Source organism: Anomaloglossus baeobatrachus, unplaced genomic scaffold, assembly GCF_048569485.1.
Source record: "Anomaloglossus baeobatrachus isolate aAnoBae1 unplaced genomic scaffold, aAnoBae1.hap1 Scaffold_4684, whole genome shotgun sequence".
Lineage (NCBI taxonomy): Eukaryota > Metazoa > Chordata > Amphibia > Anura > Aromobatidae > Anomaloglossus > Anomaloglossus baeobatrachus.
Window position 1 is genome coordinate 23,636 of NW_027444027.1, and position 6,000 is coordinate 29,635.

General features: G+C 46.2%; 4 non-coding genes across 4 annotated transcripts; all 4 read right to left on the reverse strand.

The window, feature by feature from the left end:
- Nucleotides 1-643: 643 nt before the first annotated feature.
- LOC142281285 (U2 spliceosomal RNA) lies at nt 644-834 on the reverse strand. The gene has a single exon (XR_012743412.1). It is a non-coding gene; the product is annotated as a U2 spliceosomal RNA (small nuclear RNA).
- Nucleotides 835-2,221: 1,387 nt separating this feature from the next.
- Nucleotides 2,222-2,412, reverse strand: LOC142281286 (U2 spliceosomal RNA). The gene has a single exon (XR_012743413.1). It is a non-coding gene; the product is annotated as a U2 spliceosomal RNA (small nuclear RNA).
- A 1,387-nt stretch (nt 2,413-3,799) lies between these two features.
- LOC142281287 (U2 spliceosomal RNA) lies at nt 3,800-3,990 on the reverse strand. The gene has a single exon (XR_012743414.1). It is a non-coding gene; the product is annotated as a U2 spliceosomal RNA (small nuclear RNA).
- Nucleotides 3,991-5,377: 1,387 nt separating this feature from the next.
- On the reverse strand, nt 5,378-5,568 carry LOC142281289 (U2 spliceosomal RNA). Its single transcript, XR_012743416.1, has one exon. It is a non-coding gene; the product is annotated as a U2 spliceosomal RNA (small nuclear RNA).
- Between the last annotated feature and the right edge of the window lie 432 nt (nt 5,569-6,000).

A 6,000-nucleotide genomic window follows, 5' to 3' on the forward strand; every position in this document is an offset into this window, starting at 1 on the left:
TAATTCTTTCATAGGCCGCCCTTTCTTAGTATTTGACGTTCCTTATATTGCGGTATGAGGCTTCGCAGTAGGTTGCAAACATTCATCACCCATGACTTTCCCCAATTGAGCTCAGAAGCTCAATGTCTATCATGACCTCTCTTTTAGAATGTCCAAGAGCAAGCAAACTATTCCTCCAGGAGAGGGCGCCAACAGACTACTAAAGAGATCATCATTACTCAAAGAAAACCCCAAAAACCAATGCATGATAGGAATAAACAGGTAACTTTCTTTGGAGTGGAAGCGGAGAGATCGCACCAGATGCCAATTCTAGATGTTATCACACCTGTGGTCACTGCAGCAGCAGGTGAATCCACTTTGTCCAAAAGGGATCTATTCCATTCAATTGCAAATGATCTAGATAAGACAGAGAACTGCAGCACGGGGACATAGCCGAGTTGGTCAGGTTGAGTGGTGATGAGTTTGCTATTTGGATGAATAAAGAAAGTCAAAAGTGTGAAAGATAAAAAACAAAAGGAGGAAGTGTGAAAAGTGAATGGGCCAAATTGAGGTGCATATGAAGACGTATGCTTTCTTCCAATTCATTAAATCGGGCTAATATGAATCAGGTGAATTGAGTTCTGCTTTTGGAAACTGGGTTAAGAAGGGGTGCACCGTTCCTGGAGGTACTGCAATACCAGGTCAATGCGTGGAGTGGACAGAGCAAGCTCTTTTTCCATCTCCCTGTTCTAAAAATCCATTTAATATATGGTCCCCAGATAGGGGACGTATCAGATATTAAACTGATAAGAACAGATACTACACTTGATCTTAGCCAAAAGGCCGAGAAGCGATAACCAGAATTGGTTTGGGCCTCGAGTGGCACCCTGGCCTATGCCGGACACATCTTAGGGAGAGAGAGCGAGAGGGAGACAAACCCACGCCTACACAAGACATTTTGTCACCCAAGCCAACCCTTGAAAAGGCTGCTTTGCAGAGCCAAAACAAGAAGAATGGTGCGTTTTGCAGCCGCCGCCCACTGCAATGAATCTGAATAACTCCTCCTTTAGGGCGCAAGCAACTCCCCTCCCCCTTGCAGTCTTTCCAATTCACGATACAAAAAGACGGACAGGACAGGTTGCCTGACTTTCCGTCACTGCCACCCTTTGCCATCCTTACCCGTAGAAAGCCCTTTCATCATCCCCAAACCCTAATCTTTTCCCTTTCCTTCCCAGCCCCCAAACCCTGCCCTCTGTACCTTTCTCACCACCCGCTTCCCTTCTCCTGTCATCCCCCTACCACCCGGGAAAAAAAGAGATTGCCCCCTCCTTCCACTAGCCCACCCTCCCACCCAAAGAACAACTTCTTCTGCGCAGCTTGTTTTCTAGGCAGCAGCGCTATTGTGATGTCATCGGGGGGCATTGTGACAAGCCGCCAGTGTTCCGTCTCTTCATGTTGTGCACAGTTCAAACGGAAAATACATCAACAGGCAGACTACAGAAAAGCTTACTATCAAAGGTTAGAGGGGGGCTTTCTCAGAGGGCTTTTTACAGTTTTTCTATTCCCAATTAGCCGTTTAAGTGTACTTATTGAAAGTAGTAATTCTTTCATAGGCCGCCCTTTCTTAGTATTTGACGTTCCTTATATTGCGGTATGAGGCTTCGCAGTAGGTTGCAAACATTCATCACCCATGACTTTCCCCAATTGAGCTCAGAAGCTCAATGTCTATCATGACCTCTCTTTTAGAATGTCCAAGAGCAAGCAAACTATTCCTCCAGGAGAGGGCGCCAACAGACTACTAAAGAGATCATCATTACTCAAAGAAAACCCCAAAAACCAATGCATGATAGGAATAAACAGGTAACTTTCTTTGGAGTGGAAGCGGAGAGATCGCACCAGATGCCAATTCTAGATGTTATCACACCTGTGGTCACTGCAGCAGCAGGTGAATCCACTTTGTCCAAAAGGGATCTATTCCATTCAATTGCAAATGATCTAGATAAGACAGAGAACTGCAGCACGGGGACATAGCCGAGTTGGTCAGGTTGAGTGGTGATGAGTTTGCTATTTGGATGAATAAAGAAAGTCAAAAGTGTGAAAGATAAAAAACAAAAGGAGGAAGTGTGAAAAGTGAATGGGCCAAATTGAGGTGCATATGAAGACGTATGCTTTCTTCCAATTCATTAAATCGGGCTAATATGAATCAGGTGAATTGAGTTCTGCTTTTGGAAACTGGGTTAAGAAGGGGTGCACCGTTCCTGGAGGTACTGCAATACCAGGTCAATGCGTGGAGTGGACAGAGCAAGCTCTTTTTCCATCTCCCTGTTCTAAAAATCCATTTAATATATGGTCCCCAGATAGGGGACGTATCAGATATTAAACTGATAAGAACAGATACTACACTTGATCTTAGCCAAAAGGCCGAGAAGCGATAACCAGAATTGGTTTGGGCCTCGAGTGGCACCCTGGCCTATGCCGGACACATCTTAGGGAGAGAGAGCGAGAGGGAGACAAACCCACGCCTACACAAGACATTTTGTCACCCAAGCCAACCCTTGAAAAGGCTGCTTTGCAGAGCCAAAACAAGAAGAATGGTGCGTTTTGCAGCCGCCGCCCACTGCAATGAATCTGAATAACTCCTCCTTTAGGGCGCAAGCAACTCCCCTCCCCCTTGCAGTCTTTCCAATTCACGATACAAAAAGACGGACAGGACAGGTTGCCTGACTTTCCGTCACTGCCACCCTTTGCCATCCTTACCCGTAGAAAGCCCTTTCATCATCCCCAAACCCTAATCTTTTCCCTTTCCTTCCCAGCCCCCAAACCCTGCCCTCTGTACCTTTCTCACCACCCGCTTCCCTTCTCCTGTCATCCCCCTACCACCCGGGAAAAAAAGAGATTGCCCCCTCCTTCCACTAGCCCACCCTCCCACCCAAAGAACAACTTCTTCTGCGCAGCTTGTTTTCTAGGCAGCAGCGCTATTGTGATGTCATCGGGGGGCATTGTGACAAGCCGCCAGTGTTCCGTCTCTTCATGTTGTGCACAGTTCAAACGGAAAATACATCAACAGGCAGACTACAGAAAAGCTTACTATCAAAGGTTAGAGGGGGGCTTTCTCAGAGGGCTTTTTACAGTTTTTCTATTCCCAATTAGCCGTTTAAGTGTACTTATTGAAAGTAGTAATTCTTTCATAGGCCGCCCTTTCTTAGTATTTGACGTTCCTTATATTGCGGTATGAGGCTTCGCAGTAGGTTGCAAACATTCATCACCCATGACTTTCCCCAATTGAGCTCAGAAGCTCAATGTCTATCATGACCTCTCTTTTAGAATGTCCAAGAGCAAGCAAACTATTCCTCCAGGAGAGGGCGCCAACAGACTACTAAAGAGATCATCATTACTCAAAGAAAACCCCAAAAACCAATGCATGATAGGAATAAACAGGTAACTTTCTTTGGAGTGGAAGCGGAGAGATCGCACCAGATGCCAATTCTAGATGTTATCACACCTGTGGTCACTGCAGCAGCAGGTGAATCCACTTTGTCCAAAAGGGATCTATTCCATTCAATTGCAAATGATCTAGATAAGACAGAGAACTGCAGCACGGGGACATAGCCGAGTTGGTCAGGTTGAGTGGTGATGAGTTTGCTATTTGGATGAATAAAGAAAGTCAAAAGTGTGAAAGATAAAAAACAAAAGGAGGAAGTGTGAAAAGTGAATGGGCCAAATTGAGGTGCATATGAAGACGTATGCTTTCTTCCAATTCATTAAATCGGGCTAATATGAATCAGGTGAATTGAGTTCTGCTTTTGGAAACTGGGTTAAGAAGGGGTGCACCGTTCCTGGAGGTACTGCAATACCAGGTCAATGCGTGGAGTGGACAGAGCAAGCTCTTTTTCCATCTCCCTGTTCTAAAAATCCATTTAATATATGGTCCCCAGATAGGGGACGTATCAGATATTAAACTGATAAGAACAGATACTACACTTGATCTTAGCCAAAAGGCCGAGAAGCGATAACCAGAATTGGTTTGGGCCTCGAGTGGCACCCTGGCCTATGCCGGACACATCTTAGGGAGAGAGAGCGAGAGGGAGACAAACCCACGCCTACACAAGACATTTTGTCACCCAAGCCAACCCTTGAAAAGGCTGCTTTGCAGAGCCAAAACAAGAAGAATGGTGCGTTTTGCAGCCGCCGCCCACTGCAATGAATCTGAATAACTCCTCCTTTAGGGCGCAAGCAACTCCCCTCCCCCTTGCAGTCTTTCCAATTCACGATACAAAAAGACGGACAGGACAGGTTGCCTGACTTTCCGTCACTGCCACCCTTTGCCATCCTTACCCGTAGAAAGCCCTTTCATCATCCCCAAACCCTAATCTTTTCCCTTTCCTTCCCAGCCCCCAAACCCTGCCCTCTGTACCTTTCTCACCACCCGCTTCCCTTCTCCTGTCATCCCCCTACCACCCGGGAAAAAAAGAGATTGCCCCCTCCTTCCACTAGCCCACCCTCCCACCCAAAGAACAACTTCTTCTGCGCAGCTTGTTTTCTAGGCAGCAGCGCTATTGTGATGTCATCGGGGGGCATTGTGACAAGCCGCCAGTGTTCCGTCTCTTCATGTTGTGCACAGTTCAAACGGAAAATACATCAACAGGCAGACTACAGAAAAGCTTACTATCAAAGGTTAGAGGGGGGCTTTCTCAGAGGGCTTTTTACAGTTTTTCTATTCCCAATTAGCCGTTTAAGTGTACTTATTGAAAGTAGTAATTCTTTCATAGGCCGCCCTTTCTTAGTATTTGACGTTCCTTATATTGCGGTATGAGGCTTCGCAGTAGGTTGCAAACATTCATCACCCATGACTTTCCCCAATTGAGCTCAGAAGCTCAATGTCTATCATGACCTCTCTTTTAGAATGTCCAAGAGCAAGCAAACTATTCCTCCAGGAGAGGGCGCCAACAGACTACTAAAGAGATCATCATTACTCAAAGAAAACCCCAAAAACCAATGCATGATAGGAATAAACAGGTAACTTTCTTTGGAGTGGAAGCGGAGAGATCGCACCAGATGCCAATTCTAGATGTTATCACACCTGTGGTCACTGCAGCAGCAGGTGAATCCACTTTGTCCAAAAGGGATCTATTCCATTCAATTGCAAATGATCTAGATAAGACAGAGAACTGCAGCACGGGGACATAGCCGAGTTGGTCAGGTTGAGTGGTGATGAGTTTGCTATTTGGATGAATAAAGAAAGTCAAAAGTGTGAAAGATAAAAAACAAAAGGAGGAAGTGTGAAAAGTGAATGGGCCAAATTGAGGTGCATATGAAGACGTATGCTTTCTTCCAATTCATTAAATCGGGCTAATATGAATCAGGTGAATTGAGTTCTGCTTTTGGAAACTGGGTTAAGAAGGGGTGCACCGTTCCTGGAGGTACTGCAATACCAGGTCAATGCGTGGAGTGGACAGAGCAAGCTCTTTTTCCATCTCCCTGTTCTAAAAATCCATTTAATATATGGTCCCCAGATAGGGGACGTATCAGATATTAAACTGATAAGAACAGATACTACACTTGATCTTAGCCAAAAGGCCGAGAAGCGATAACCAGAATTGGTTTGGGCCTCGAGTGGCACCCTGGCCTATGCCGGACACATCTTAGGGAGAGAGAGCGAGAGGGAGACAAACCCACGCCTACACAAGACATTTTGTCACCCAAGCCAACCCTTGAAAAGGCTGCTTTGCAGAGCCAAAACAAGAAGAATGGTGCGTTTTGCAGCCGCCGCCCACTGCAATGAATCTGAATAACTCCTCCTTTAGGGCGCAAGCAACTCCCCTCCCCTTGCAGTCTTTCCAATTCACGATACAAAAAGACGGACAGGACAGGTTGCCTGACTTTCCGTCACTGCCACCCTTTGCCATCCTTACCCGTAGAAAGCCCTTTCATCATCCCCAAACCCTAATCTTTTCCCTTTCCTTCCCAGCCCCCAAACCCTGCCCTCTGTACCTTTCTCACCACCCGCTTCCCTTCTCCTGT